The sequence below is a fragment of the Protopterus annectens genome, chromosome 1.part2, assembly GCF_019279795.1.
Source record: "Protopterus annectens isolate FY-2018-M chromosome 1.part2, PAN1.0, whole genome shotgun sequence".
NCBI lineage: Eukaryota > Metazoa > Chordata > Ceratodontiformes > Protopteridae > Protopterus > Protopterus annectens.
In genome coordinates this window covers 608,884,712-608,901,442 of record NC_056727.1, presented here as the reverse complement: position 1 = coordinate 608,901,442, position 16,731 = coordinate 608,884,712, and positions in this window count along the sequence as shown.

The window sequence follows — 16,731 nt, the reverse complement described above, 5'->3', positions numbered from 1 at the left end:
ATTCACTATTCCGAAACACACAGACAACACAAGCACACTAAAAAACATCAATACACACATACACTTATAATCCTACAACTAACCCTACACTAAACTATACATACACTATTTATCTATCCACTTACCTTAACCCAAACCCTAATCCTAAGGTCCGTCACTATCGCACACTCACCTAACCCGCACCCTAACCCTAACTCACTTAAACCCACCCCTAAACCTAATTCACCTAACCCACACCCTAACCCTACCTCACCTAACCTGCGCCTTAACCCTAACTCACCTAACCCGAGCCCTAATCCTAACAACCACACACTTACCTGAACCCAACCTGTAAATCTCCACCACAGCACTGAAAATAGCGAAGCCACAGAACCGGCCAACCAAATTATTTCCCTAGGAAAGAATTCAGTGTTCTACAGCTTCGCTGTTTTTAACATTTGATTACAACGGGTCGATATTGGAACATTGATGTTCTGATATAGACCCTTTTAGAATCAGAGAAATCCTGACTTTCCCAACGAAAATGCTCCCTGAGAGTACGCAAGGTTTCACCAAAAGGGAAATCCTCTGGGGGGGGGGGCGAGGGAATAGAGTCCTCAGCATCAGAATCCTCATAGGTAGATAAGGGTAAATCCTGGTCATCAGAGGAAACAGAAATTTCAGAATCCTGGTCAGAAGTATCATAAGCAAACTCAGTCCTAGGTCTCTTAGAGGGGGAAGGTTGGCTTCCCCTGATTAAAGTAATAAGGTCTTCAGCCATTCTAATCATTTGTTTTTTAGGCATAGAGGCCTGACCATGAGGTCTAGGCATCAGTTTTTTAGGCATGGTTTGAGTTTTAGGCCTTGAAGAGAAGATGGCATCGGTTTAATATGCAAGTCAGTAGGCCGGAATACACCCTCTGAAGCCGGTGCCTGCACAGCGGCTCTAGACCCATCCAAGGTACAGACATCCGCAGGTTCCACAGTTGAAGCATTTTGCGGCATACCAGACTCCGAATGGGTCTCAGTAAAGGCCTGCGAATCTGAAGTAGCGGGTATCAGGGGCTGCAAAAGCGCCTCACTGAGTACCGGTGAACTGGCAACTGGCTTAGGAGAAGTGTTGTTGGCAGCTTTGGATCTAGGCGGCCTGTCTCTGCCTTTATCTTTGCGTTTTTTCGGAATGTCAGTAGTCGGATGGCTTACAGAAGATATATCAGGATAACTGAACTGAGCACCAAAATATTTAGAAGCGAAAATATACCAACGACGGATAGTTCGTGATTTAAATAAGGCACAAAACTGACCGCAAGGTATGTCGTGGTCAGGGCCTAGGCAAGGAATACAGTACGAATGAAAATCTTTATGAGGTATTTGCTTTCCACAAGAAATACAACTATTTACTTTTACTTGACATCGGTTTAGCACAAGAAAAAGTTTCCCCAACGGGGTACTTGCTTTTAGTTGAAGACTTCAGTTCTTAAACTCGAAAATGAAAATTTCAGGAGTCGGCCGACCGGCACTTGTGAACTGCTTCTGCTTCGGGCACCGCACGGCAAGAAAGACTGATGTAATGGCGTCGGCTGCATGTTTTATACCCTTGATGACCTGACGTCATGGAAGAAGAGACAGCAACAGACACAGGACCCAAAACTTTGTTAATCAGGCCGACTGAGGGCTACTGCAGGCAGATAACCCAAAAGTGATGACTGCAACAGTGGAACGCTAAGAACATCCATGGTGTTCAGATGTATCTCGACAGACTCAAGTAGATCCAAATAAGCAGAGTGGGTATCCTGATTCATGGAGGGGGTCCTGCAGCTGGCAATGACTTGAACAGGTGTCCTACCAACAGTTAATTGCATCTGAAGTATCTCCAGGGAATCATACTGTTTAACCAAACTGGAGGCACATTTATCTTTAATGAATATTGATACACCACCTCATTTAGTTTTCATACCTTCAGTTTGTGGTTTGAACGTGTGGAAGGAGGTGTAACCCAGTATGGCTGGGGTGCTCTCCACAGCTTTGAACCAGGTCTTCGTGACTGCACAAATGTCTGCGTTTTCCAAGATGAGGACTGCTTCCAGTGAGTGCAATTTCATGTTAAGACTCCTAGTATTTAGTAGTATAACCTTGAGGATGTTTTTAGAGGGAGTTTTTATGTTGGGAATTTTGTCCTTGAGACACTGCCTAATAAGGGCACTATGGGGGTGGCAAAGGCCTTAGCCAGTAGCTGAAATCCCATGCGTGACAGATGAAGACCATCTCCGGCAAAGCATTGAGGTCTGTCAATCATATCATCCCAGGCTGACAAATACTGGATACCCTTAGAATGACTTCAGAAACTAAGCCAATTATTGAATTCAATCATTTTTTGTTTGTGAGGCCGCGTGGTGCAGTGGTTAGCTTTGTCGCCTCACAGCAAGAGGTTCTCCCGTTCGATTCTCAGCTGGAATGCCTTCTGTGTGGAGTCTGCCTGTCCTCCCCATGGTCGAGTGACATTTAAAGACATGCAGGTAGGTGCGTGCGTGAATGGGTGTGCCTTCTTTGAAGGTTGGGCTGGCAACTTAGCACAGTAAAAATCCACCGCCAATCATTATCGGATCGGAGTTCCACTGTGGCGACCCCTAACCGGGAAGATAAAATGCTGCTTAAGGCTATGGACATACCTGTCTGAGACACACAATCCAAGAGTTCAGTCATGTCTCTCTTCATGCTGTCCAGAGAGGTACGTCTCAAGTCATTCACACCACCATGGACTATGACGGAGTCATAACAGTACCTATTGTTGAGAGACTTGAGTGAATGTGTGATATGGCAGATCCTAGCACCTGACAGACAGCTGACCGTGACCTTTTCCTTATCCAGCCTGGTGAGAGGGACATTTGTGTGTCTTACGATGGAATCACCTATGACTAATAATGTTTGGTTTTGTGTTTTGCCTTAAGGGTTTGACAGGTCAGACACTGATGCATGAGCTATTAAGTGTATTGTGTTCTGTAGAGGAAATAGTGTGTGTAGCGTGCTTATGTTTGTGTTTAGGACGTCTCTAGTGTTTAGGTATGTTTCTGATGAGGAACTCCACATATGTAGGTATGTGTGATATGTATTTGGGTGGAGTAGGAGGTGAGGCGTGTATGCTGACAACCCGCTCATTGTCATATGTACTGACTGGTGTGTGAGAGAGCATGGCTTCAAGGTTCTTAATATAATTGCATCTCTGGTAACCAGAAAAGTACAATTCACCAAAGGATAAACGCCCCGGCACTATTAAGGCTGTCCCATATACACCTCTTCAAATTCTGCTTCACCTTATTCGTATATCGCCAGCATACACCACAAAGAGGCGGAGAATTTTTAAAAGTTTAATATTGAACTTTAGTATTAAAACAAAAACAACAAATAAATTAGATTAAGCGCTTTCGTCTCCTTTACGGAGACTTCATCAGAATCTGTTCTACATTGAAACAATTGCATTTTTATATAGCTCTCAATAATGTTTGAACTAATTAGTTAATTAATATAGACAAATAAATCACATTTTTTAAAAAGACATTCACTTCCATATCACAATACTCCAAATATATTCAAGGAACACATGTTAGGAAGTACCATTTAAAACTGCTAAATTATAAAATACTTATAAATACTGTTGTACTGTTAAATATTGTTGTACTATTTTTCCGAAATTAATAGTTTGCATAGATGTCTTATCAGATGTGAGTATACATAATATATATAATATGTAGGGAATATGAAATATAAAACAGTGTAAAATTGTATAGTATATTGCATATATTGCAAAATATCCAGAGGCTCAAAAACATTTTGTTGTTTTTGTTTTAATACTAAAGTTCAATATTAAACTTTTAAAAATTCTCCACCTCTTTGTGGTGTATGCTGGCGATATACGAATAAGGTGAAGCAGAATTTGAAGAGGTGTATATGGGACAGCCTTAATAGTGCCGGAGCGTTTATAATTGCATCTCTCATAAGTTGAGTTTGTGTAAACTAGGAGTAGAGGGCTGTCTTTGAACATGAGGCAGTTGCTACAATGTCTCAGGATGCCCATATCAACCAAGCTGGCTGGAGAAACTGTGGGAAATTGTCCAGCCATAGTGTTAGGTAAATTTATATGGTCAGAAAAAGCAGTCACACTTAGGAATAGCTAGTGGGTGACAGGTGTCTTGGTACCTCTGAAGCTACGCTTAGCTTAGTGTTCCACCTAACAGTAGAGCAGGGTCACGAAAAACCTCTGGAAGACCATTAGCAAAGTGCTAAGGGAAAATGTAACAAGCAAAACGTTTACATCTATACAGTAACCACCTCTACACGGCAGTGCACAAAGGTGCACTACACGCAAATAAATGTAAATGTGGGGTTTAAATAAAACAAGAAATAACCCTTTTAACTCAAGCTAGCCAATAAGGACACTCTCTCTGAGCTCTAGTACAATCACCCCCGATTAGATGGGACCCAGACAGTACTCTCCTCCCACAAGGGTGCAGAAGGGCCTTCACCAACAAGGATGGCTTGAATTTGATGCTCACAAGTTAAAAAAACAGACCCAGAAACAGCAAACCTGAAACTGGGCTATGCTACAGCTGAACTAGTATAGTTTACAGTAAAATGTGGCAAAAAACAGTGCAGACAATTCAGACAGACAGTAGAACGCAAATACAAATTAAAGTGCAAAATAATAGCAAAAACAGGTACTTATAGTTAGTTGGAAGCAACAGATGCCTCAGATCTTTCAGTATCTCAGTGAAGGTCTGGTTTTAATGCTCAAGTGATTCCAAACAGTCTAGATTCAGCAAGTCTGAACCTCGCTTATGCTATACAATGCAAAAGTACTAGAAATTCAAAGTGCATAAAATCAGTCTATTTTCACCTGCTTCAGCATGTGAGTTTTTGAATTTGGTAGGTCCAACCTCGGCGCCTTATACTAAAGTATTGGATTCGAGAGTTCTCACTCCTTCCTACCAAGAATTCCCTCCTCCCAGCAGATTTACTTCAGATTGAGTATGCTGACTCATTTCAAAGGGTCTCTTAACGACTGCAGGAATGAGTAAAGAAATGGAATTTGGCAACACTGTCCACTATAAAATGTAAAAGGAGGCAGACAGGGTTATGTCAAGGTCTGATCAAGCCCCAGAAGATGCAAAATGGCAATCTGGATAGGGGAAGTACGGACAGAAGTTGAACCAGACAAAAATAACACAACATAAAGCTATCATTATGGTAAGTACATACATTTTGTATCCTGTGCTTATTTTCACGTGATTCAACATGTGGGACAGATTCCCAAGCCTCCTAAAAGGGCCTGGGTGGACTAAATGAAGGACATCCCTGAGAATGGTACAGCCAAAGGATGTGCAATCTCTATACTGCACATCCAACTTGTAATGAGATAAAAAAGATATAAGCTGTTTACAAAGTTGCTGCTGCACATCTGTCACTGACAGGTAATCATTTTGCAAATGCTGTTGAAGTTGTCGTCACTCTGTTAGAATGAGCCTTAGGTTTAGACTGTAGAACTGTAGACAGCCCACTTTTCTTACAAACAAAATGCAATCTGCTAGCCACCAAGAAACCTTAATTTTCAATACATGTTGTCCTAGTTTTGTAGGATTTCCTAATGCCTTTAGTACAATATAAATAGAACCTGACTTGTTAATGTAGATCTAAGGTATGGAGGGTGCATTCTCCCTTATTTGTAAAGTTTGGAAAGGATACAGGCAAATACATTTGTTGATTCAAATTTGATTCTGATGCCAACTTAGAAGGAACGACAGATTTGTTCTCAGTGAAACTCTATCCTTGTGGAAAATAAGGAAGGGTGGCTTACATGAAAATGAATTAGAAAGATAGTTTTCCAAGAGAGGAATTTTAAATCCATTAATACTGACAGTTCAAAGGGCTTTTGGGTCAAAGCGTGCAGTAAAACTGCACCATCCCAAAGTGGAAATGGATCTGGAACAGGTGGTCTTAATAAAAATGTTCCCTTAAGAAAAGCTTTGGTCACTTTAAGAGATGCAATTGACAAATCATTATGTCCTAAGTGAAAATTTGAAATGGCGGCCACCTGGACTTTAACAGTAGAGTAAATGGAACATCTCATAAAAAGTTAAAATCCAGTAATGCTAGTAGAGGGGTTCGGAAAGGGACTCAGCCCTTTAAGGGTGCTCAAATTGAAAACCTCTTCCATTTGATTATGCAAGTCTTTTTGGTTGATTCCTTCTGAGAAGAAGAAATTGTGTGCACTACAGGTGACGAACGCCTGGTATCTCTGGCTACTGTTAAAATTGTAGAAACTATAAAATTAGTTTTAGGGGCTGGAGATCCAGTAGAGGCATCCTAGGTGGGTGACTAAGCAGATCTGGAGTGGGATCCAGTACTCCTGGTGGATGCAGTAAATGAGGCCAAAGAAAGAGGAACCATAGCTGCAGAGTTCAAAAAGGGGCAATGAGGACTACTCTAGTCTTGCACTTAATAGCTTTCTGAATAAACTTTGTGAAATCAGGAATTGTTAGGAAAGTGTAAAGGAGACCTGGGGGGCCAAAAATGGACAACAACATCTCTCAGTGGCTGTCCCTGTTGAGTGATGAGGGTGAAATAACTGCTGGACTTGTTGAGGTAAGAAGCAAAGAGGTCGCAGCAAGCTTGGCCCTAGTGGCTGAAAATCTCTCTTGCTACCGTTTGTTTGAGAGACCACTCGTAAAGTAATAGGACAGTTCTGCTCAACCTGTTCGCTAATATAATGAACGTACCAAGAATGTGTGTTGCTACTAAAAAGCAGTTTGAAGACATCACCCATCACCAAACATGCATGGCCTTTCAGCAAAGAGGGTAAAAGCATGTTCCACCTTGTTGTTGATGTACCAGACCACTAACATACTGTCTGCGTGAACAAATATTACACCCTCTTGTAATCTGTTCTAAAAAGACTGCAACACTAAGAGGAGTGCTCTCATCTCCAAGGCAATGATGTGAAGTTTGGCCTCTGTTAATTATCACATCCTTTGAGCCATCTTTCCTTCGACATGCCCCTTCATCCCACCCTAGAAGCGAGGCATCCACAGTGACTGTGGCCCTGGGAGTAAGTGGGCAAAAGGGTCTACCTTGTACTACTGACAGAGAAGTAATCCATCAATTTATGTGATTCCTGCATACCTAAGTAAGTCAGATTCGGGTCTATATTAGAACACCGAAGTTTCAAAATTTAGAGTGTTCTAATATCGACCCGTTTTCAGCGAATGCTGAAAATATCGAAGAAACAGAAAACCAAATTTTTTCCTAGGGAAAGAATTCGGTTGTCCGTTTCTGTTGCTTTAGTATTTTCAGCGCTGTGATGCAAAGTTACGGGTCGGGTTTAGGTAAGTGTGCAATTGTGTGGACGTGAGGGTTAGGGTGGGTTAGGTGAGTTAGGGTTAGGGCGCGGGTCAGATAAGTGTGCGATTGTGTGGACGCGAGTGTTAGGGTGGGGTAGGTGACTGTGCGATAGTGACAGACCCTAGAGATAGGGTTTGGGTTAAGGTAAGTGGATAGTTAGTGGTGTATGTATAGTTTAGTGTAGGGTTAGGTGTAAGAGTTTAGGTGTATGTGTTGTGGATCGCTGTTTGTTTGGTGTGCTTGTGTTGTATGTATGTGTTTTGGAACAGCAAATTTTTTCCATAGGAAAAAATTCACTGCTCTGTATGTTCGATGTTTTAAATTTTTGATGACTAGGGTTCGATATTAGAACACTCAAAATTTTGAAACTTCGGTGTTCTAATATAGACCCTCAGATTCTGGTGTGAAGGGAGTAAGAATTTCTGTGACCACTGTACAGCCAATGTCCACTGTAGGACTCTCATGCGGTATCTTGCTAATGGGACCAGTGTAGTAGTAGAAGCCATCAGCCCTAAAACACAGAGAATGAATCTTGCCTGTGGGTGTGCGTGTAACAATCACATGATAAGCTATGAAATTTAATGATTGGACACTTGCAACAGGGAGTTTCACAATTTGTTGGACTTTGTCTATCTGGCATCTTATAAGTTCTATGTTCTGCAAGGCAGGCAGCTTGCTTTCTTGTGGCTGACTGATATTCCCAATTGGTTTGCAAAAGTGAGAAGGAATATTTGATGTTGCAATAGTAGATCCCTGGAGTAGCAGTTAAGAGCCCATCATCTAATTATGGGAAAACCACGATCACTTACAGTCGGAGAGGATTTGTTATTACTGCCATAATCTTGGTGAACACCTGGGAGGCTGTGGTAAGACCAAATGACTGTGCCCTGAGTTGGTAGTGATCGTCTTCCAGATGGAAACGGAGAACTCTCCTAGAATGCCTCTGGGCCTTGATGTGATAGTGGGCATCCTGAAGATCAAAAGAGCACATCCAGTTATCCTTCCTTAATAGACTACATAGTGACCATCCACAACTTTGTCTGTTAGACATAATGATTTAGGTTGCTGAGATTCAATATTGGTCTGAGGTCCCCTGTCTTTTTTGGAACTTAAAAAACAAACAAACATGGAATAGACTCTGAATCCTAACTGGTCTGGGGAGATTGGCTGGATGACTCCTTTGTTTAGCAACTTTGATACTTCTGTTGCAACAGATTCCAAATGACTGAATGGCATTTTGGGAATCTTCAATCTTTTCTTTGGGGAAGCCAAAAAAAGGGTATGGTATAGCTTCTGGTGATTATCCTTAGCATCCATGAATCAGAAGTTATGGTCTGCCAGGCTAAAGGGTGCAAGAGTAAGCATCTCCAGGGTGCCTGCAGATTCTGGTAAGTTTTCTCAGTGAAGGGCCATGGACACCTTGGTTTTGCTGTCCGCTTCTTCCTCTTGGGTGGCATCCGTTCAGATTGCCTGCTCCTCAAGAAGGGCGATCCCTAGGAGTATCCTGGTGAAAACCTTGGAATTTTCTGAACCACAGCTTTCCACCTCCTCTTTGGTTCCTGAAAAAAGATCACTGACGAGTAGAAAAACAGATTCCCATGGTAGACAAGGTCTTACCATCCTGCTCATTCCTGGTAAGCATTTCTTTTACTTTAGATCCAAACAGAGTGGAACCGTCATAGGGGGCAATGATGGACACCCTGAAGCCTTCTGCAAAATCGCACAGCCGCATCCAGGGATGGCATCACATGGTAATAGCTGTACCAGCTGCCTTTTAATGTACCATCAGCTGCTTTAAATAGCGTTCACATGGCTACACTTGAGGTGGACTGCACGGCAGACATTTGGTCATCCACCATCTTTTGGACATCCATAGGTAAACTAAGAGACTTGGAAAGCTTTTTGATGAAGTCTCTATGAATGCATGTAAGTTATGCTAGATAGTTCAGTGCTCAAAGTGCAAAGGTCACAAATGCATAGGTTGGTTTCCTTAATCTGTCCAATGCTTCTAACTACCTGTTTGGTGGATGGACAGAGGAAGTTTCTCTCTCACCCTTTTTATCCAAAGAAGGAGAGGTGAAAAGCACCTTGACCTCACAGGATATTTTAGATCTTGTCTTGAGGGAAAGTAAGCCTTTGAGAATAAGTTTCTCCCTTCTGCCTTGAAGTGCTCTGGTACCAAAGGCAGCACAGATAATGCAACTATCCTGTAAATGGTACGGACTAAGGCAATAAACACAGAGGGAATAGGGGACAAGGGGGTGGGGCACCTTGTGTCCAAAGGCTGAACACATTTTGAAATCAGTGGCCTTTTCAGTTTTAGAACAAACTTATTACACTCAGAAGATTTGCAATAACAAGCTTTACTTTGAATACTATGGAACAAATAGGAAATAACTCTGTGTGTGAGAGATTTATATATATATATATATATATATATATATATATCGAGAGAGAGAAACACTGAAAATGGCACACCATAATATATACAATCTATTAAAAAGTTCTAACACAGCACACTACAAAACATTTCTAAAAGGAGCCATCTAAAATCTGTTCTAATAGTCCATCTACACTAATCCTTAGCTATAAGAAAACTAACAACCATCTTAAGGGAGATGTAAAGATTTTAATCAAAATAGCTTTCACTTATCGTGAATACATTGAAGTTCTTGGAAGATATGTCTGGTCTACCAGCCAGCAAATGAGATACGAGATAAATCAGCTAGGAGGAGATAGGAGAGGTGTCAGAGCTCTCGAACCTAATACTCTGGTATAAGGCACCGAGGTCAGATCTGACCAGTTCCAACAACCCACACATTGAATCAGACAAAAGCAGAATCAGATCTAGTGTTATCAGGAAACTTGAATGAGGGAAAAAAGAGTAACAGATTGTAAAGTGACAATTTTGAACTTGAGCAAGAAGGTTTAAGGTATTACACAAAAAAGATTCTAGATCACCAGGTCTTTCTTGCAGTTTTTACTGAATGGTTTGTCCTTGTGACCATTTTACCCTTCGGTATATGTAGCTGGCCTTCTCTGGAATATGGCTAGCCACCAGGAAGCAAAGGTACTGAACAGCCCATTGCCAGCCGAGTACGGTGATTCCAAGATGGGGTTGTAGCATAAAGCAGCTAAAAACATAGCTTCCAGCTAACAGCTGTTAACAACAGCAAAAGCCTGTAAACTACAGCACATCCTTAACTTTAATTGGCAGCTTAAATATCTGTGACATCCACAAGGTCAGCAAAGAACAGAAAAACTGAAATAAAGGGAGACCAACTGTGAAATTTCAAAAGGGAACAAAAAGCAGTGTGAAGAGGTAGGAAAAGCAGATGGCAAAGGCAGCATGACAGCTGAATGAGAGGTAGGAAAGGCAGATGGCAATGGCAGCATGACAGCTTAAGAGAGAAAATTCCCATGGTCACCCTAGAGAAAAAGCCTGACTAAATGTACATTGAGATTTTCCAAGATAAATGGCTTTCTCTTGGAATATATACAGAAACAAACTGAAGGCCGAAGGAAACTGAGGATGATTTAAACAAGCTTTTACAGGCTCTTAACCGGATTGTAAACTGTTAAAAGGGAGAGGAAAAAAAGCAACGATGGAACAGCAACTAAATATGAACAAATGGCAAAGAATCTGGTTGAATTAGAGGACAAGTCATGAAGAGACAACTTGAGGTTCGCAACAATACCAGTATGAAGCCAGAGGTGATGCCAGGCTAAAAGTGAATGATTGTAAAATGTGCTTATGCTAAGTTGAAGCAAGCAAAATAAAATTCTTCTTTGTATGTTGTTTTTTTTTTCTGTTTCTGGCATGTTGATTTGCAATGTATGTTACCCAGTAAAAACTTTTATTTGTCCAGATGTTAAAGGACAGAGTGAGGGGCTAGTTCACAGACAGGACGACATATTCTCCTCAGATAACAGATGAGGATGAAACAGCATTGGAATGCAATGGTCACTGAAACTTAAGGCCCATTTGGTATGCAATTAAAGAAGCAGCAGATGTGAAGGTACTGGGACAAACTCATACTATTGTGATGGGTGTGGGGATAGCTAGTTTACAACCAGTATCCTCAGCCAACAATGAAGTCACACAAGGACTTCGGCTATAGAATTGTGACTTAATGAAATGTGGAGACACTAGTGTGTGAATTTGCCGTGAGAGCATCCTGTGGAAATTAGCTAGTCATTTTAAGGTACAGTACTCCTTGTAGTAGCTAGCTAGAAAACTTAAATAGCTGGAGTTAGATTTTTCTGTAGGCATTCTATGTTTATTGTACTTTATTTTAATCTTCTGTGTGTGGCAACCTATGTATATTTTTTTGTGCTTTTTTATCACTTAAGTAAAATCTATTTTAATTATCTCTACATTATTGTGGCTGGCATTTATTTATTTATTTATTACAAGAGTATTTATGCACTGTTGTTTAACTGAAAATATGGTAACCAATTACACTGAGGAATAACATACTGTAAGGGCTACGTCTTTGAGACTGCTTCGGCCAACTGTCTGTAAAAGATATCAAGTGGTAAAATCATAGCATACCACTAACTGGAAGTCTCTGACTTTCTTCAGTGATGGCAGTACTATCAGGCCCTGGAAGAAAGCTGTGTAGAATTGGAGGATTCAACAGCCTTCCCTGGAAACTGTGTGAATGTAAAAACGAATACTTCGAGTGAAAGGCAGTTACTGTGGATAGAAGTGTGCTGGTAGACATTGGTTCATGGACAGAGTGGTGTGGCTCAAACTTAACAGTGTGTAGTCTAATTTTGGTGTGGAGGTTGGAGACCTAAACCCAGGACAATAGCGTACTCCCTTTATGCTCTTACTGCCAAGGTTGTGTTTTGTGGATTATTCATTGAAACAGGCTGGGTATCAGCATCTTCTTCACATTTAGTGGCACTGGTTGCCACAGCCAGAACAAACTGAAGGTAAGGATAGTAAGAGAAAACGCCTCAGCATATGGACTGGGCTGTCTATTGCTAATATTAAAATACTAAGAGCTCAGAACAGTAAACATTCCTGAGAGTGAAAAAGCAGCCAATACCTATACTGGATTAAACTGCCGACATACCAGCTAAAAGAAGAAATTATTTCAGTTTTTATAAAAGAAATGAACAATCTTAAAAATTGGAAGCATGAGAGACTACGGATAATGACTTTTCAGTACAAATACAAACTAATAGAAATGCTTTTCTTCGTTCCATAAAACTCTGCAGAGAAATGAAACTTTGTTTCAAGGTACTGCTGTATTACTTTGAATCTTCCACCTACAAAGAGCCTCAATAAGCACAAGATGAACTGACAGAAAGAAAAAAGGAGGACTGGAATAGGAAAAGGGGTATGAAGGAAAAAGTAAACCAGTCAACACAAGTAAACAAGCAAACTATGGACATTTCAGGGGAGAGATTTCCTACAAAGCTATTTCCTGATTTTAAAAAGAAAATAATGGATAAAATAAAGCAGATTAAACAGCTTTCAAAAAGTGAGAGATTCCATAAAACACAATGTATTGGAAACACAAAACGAGGACACTGTTTAAATGGCTAAAAAGAAAAAAGGAGTAGCTTTCTGTACATGGACAAGGATGTTTGATGTAAGTAAAATATATCGAACTACTTGATTAATATAACTATACTATACAAGTACTACATTTTAAAATATTACTTAAAGTTTATATCTAATAGATTGTTGGTGGTGGTGATGGTCTCACTGCATATCAAAGCCTTATTTGTATTCAAACTGCAAACTAATTTTTTTATCCAATAAAGGTTCTGTTGCAGTGAGGGAAAAGGGGAAAATAAATAAATGCACATTGTTTGCTTAAGGTAGCTGAAACAAATAGATTAGAGAGAGTTTCTCTAAAAAAACAAGGCACTGGAAACTTTGAGCAAAGTCGCATTTTAATTGTATGGTAATATTTACATACGCATTCACGTATACGTGTGTGTGTGTGTGTGTGTGTGTGTGTGTGTGTGTGTATATATATATATATATATATATATATATATATATACATACATACATACATACACACACATACTCGCACACACATATTAGTGTACTATACATTAGCAAAATGCACTCAAAGTGGACTGTCTATATATCAACCACACATTGTCAAAAACACGGAAGACTATGACTACACTATGCATGCATTGAGAAACTGCCTTTTCTCACGCAATTTCAAACTTTAAAAAAATAAATAAATAAAAACACTGTTTGCACTCACCACACCTCCTGCATATATATATACGTATATGTATATACATATATATATATATATATATATATATATATATATATATATATATATATATATGTATGTATATATATATATATATATATATATATATATATATACACATATAAAAAAGAAGTTATGTACCTACCATAACATTCCATGTTAGTTGTCTTCTTTCTTGCTGGTTGGGGTTCGGAGCCGATCCTCGGCTCCAACTCGGCCATCTACAAAAGCTCGAGAACTGCTTACTGGCTCGAGGCCCCCCTATATCCCATGATGCCTGGCACTAGATACCCAGATTTCGTTTGGTAAGTCTAACTGCAGACATAGTAATAAAGGAATCCTATCCTAGAATGCATAAATCCTATTGGAGAGACTACTAGTAAGAAAGGAATAGCCAGAGAAGACTCAGCCAGTGAAAAATCAAGAGGAACTCTTCTCGATCCACTAGGATAGGGGGATGGAGGGTTGGATGCAAGAAAGAAGGCGAGAAGAAGACAACTAACATGGAACGTTATGGTAGGTACATACCTTATTTATGTTAAGTTGTCTATCTCGTCTTCATTCTTGCTGGTTGGGACAGCGTCCCTAGCACCTAAAGTCTTGGGTAGCTCATTGAAACAGACTCTTCAGAACAATGGAACCAAAATCAGCTCTGCACCTGGAAACCACTTCCAACTTGTAATGTGAAATTAAAGTATGTGAGTTGGCCCACGTAGCCGCAGCACAAATAGATTCCCATGGGCAACCTAGCCTGAAAGGCTAAAGAAGTGGATAAAGCTATGCTGGAGTGACCTTTGGTTTAACTGGCAATTTTTTATTCCTCAGTCGATATATAAATGTGATGATAGAAGTCAACCACCTAGATAAGGTTACTTTGGAGACTGGAAGACCTTGTTTACCAACTGCATAAGACAGGAAAAGTTGGTCCGATATTCTAATGTCCTTAGTTCTATGCAAATAAAAGTGTAATTGCCTGTGAACATCTAACTGATGGCTGACCAAGTTCGCAGATGACTGCAAACTAGGCGCCATAATCGACTCTCCAGCCGAAATAAGAATCCTCCAAACGGGCTTCATAGAAACAGACAACTGGTGCCAGAGCCATGGCCTTAAGCTAAATGCCAAAAAGTGTATAGTCATCCCCTTTGACAAAAACAGTGCCCACAAATTACCACATAGGTGGTAATCCATTAAGTACAGAAGAAGTAATTAGGGACCTGGGGACCCAAGTTGATAGCAATCTCTCATTTGACTACCACGTGGCCAAAGTGGTTAGAAAAACATTTTATATAGCCCACCTAATCATGAAGGGATCTAGATCAGGGGAGGTCATCGTGTCTCTTTACTCATCCCTCATCAGGTCCATAATTGAGTACAATGCCACATCTTTCCACTCTTCTGACCCTTGGGATATGGTCTGGAAGGAGTGGAAAAACGGACTCCTACAGCAGAGAGAGTCTTGCCTTCCTGCTCACACCTGGTAAGGGTATCCTTCACCTGTGATCCAAAGAGAGAGGAACCATCAAAGGGGGTGTTGGTGAAAGATGCTCTGAAAGGTTCCGCAAAGTTACATAGCAGCATCCAAGCGTACCTCCTTAGGATAACGCCTGTGCCTGCGGCTCTACTCGCACCATCGGCTGCATATGAAATGAGCCTCATGGAGGAGTTTACCACTGAATTAAGAGTCCTATCCAGTTGGGAGGCTGCCTTAGCCTGGGCCCCCTCAGCTGATGGATCTTGGAGGCTATCTCCAAGCTCTTTAAGGAGATCCCTCTGAAGACTGGTAAAGTGGCACAGATAATTCAGGGCCCTCATGGAAAAGGTCACTGAAGAGAACAGCCGCTTCCCATATCTGTCCATCGTCCTGGACTCCTTGTTAGGGGGATAGACAGATGAAGAAGTTTCTGCCAACTCCTTCTTTGTAGCCGCCACTACCACCATGGCATCAACGGGGACACCTTTGGTCAAGAACTGTTTGTCCTGTGGTGCAGTAATGAATTTGGCAGGTCTTCTATGGGTCAGTTCCACTGTGTCTGGAGCTGACCACACCTTCCGAGCCACCACAGACATCAGTGGGTCGAAAGGCAGAGACACCCAGGAGGTGGAAGGTCGGGATCCAAACGCGTCTAGGAATACTGACTCATCCTCGGAAGGGCTTAGGGCAGTCCAGTTCCCCCCTCTGCCTAAGCATCTCAAGGATGTCTGAGAAGGAGACATCTTCACAGGGGGATCTTGGGGACCCTTCTGACTCCTAAGTCGGTATCTGATGTGACAGACACGGGGGAGTCAACATGCTTCCTCTTGCATTTCCTCTTGCGAGGTGGCTCCTCTGAATGATCAGGGGAGGTCTCAGAAGAGGAGGATACACCCAAAGGGGTGTCCTGGAGTGCTGGATCCCCACAATTGGGGTCTGGAAGAGGGGCAGAGGCTGACGCAGGCACCATAGGGGGAGGAGCCGATGGGGTCGATCGTGGGACTGACTCGGGGGCCAGTACACTCCTCATCACCTCGAAGGCGTCCCTGCCCGGATGCAGAGAGGGCTCCAGTTCCAAAGAAACCAGAACCCCTCTCCACACCGAGGGGGACGGCTCCGAGGCAGATGTGGGAGCAGAGCTCACTGAGCCGAAGCCCCAAGGGGGACAGTGGGGTCAGACAAGGGTCCGATGCCACTCGCCCCCTCGGAGCCGACGAGGGAGTCTCGGTGCCCAGATCCCTCCAGGGACGGTACCATGGAAGGGATTGGAGCCAACAACGGAACCGAAGGAGAAGGTACTGGAGCTGATGGTTCCACGACTTGAACCCCAACGAACTCCGGCTCCAAGCACAAAGGATGAGTCGGAGGAGGAATATCTACAGACGTGGACGGAGCTGACACCTGATAAGGGGGGGCTGGACAACATTTTGGCTAGGGCCTGCGATTTTAGCAGCCTACTGACCACTCTTTCCAAGTCACGGTCCGAAAGTCTTGAGGACCGAGAAGAGTGGGATGAGCGATGACTACGCTCCGACTGGAGCAGAGGTGATCTCGGAGCTGAACGTATCGACTCCAGAGAAGGAGACCTGGATCTTTTTCGACTCTCAGACGGCTCCGAGGAACATGTTG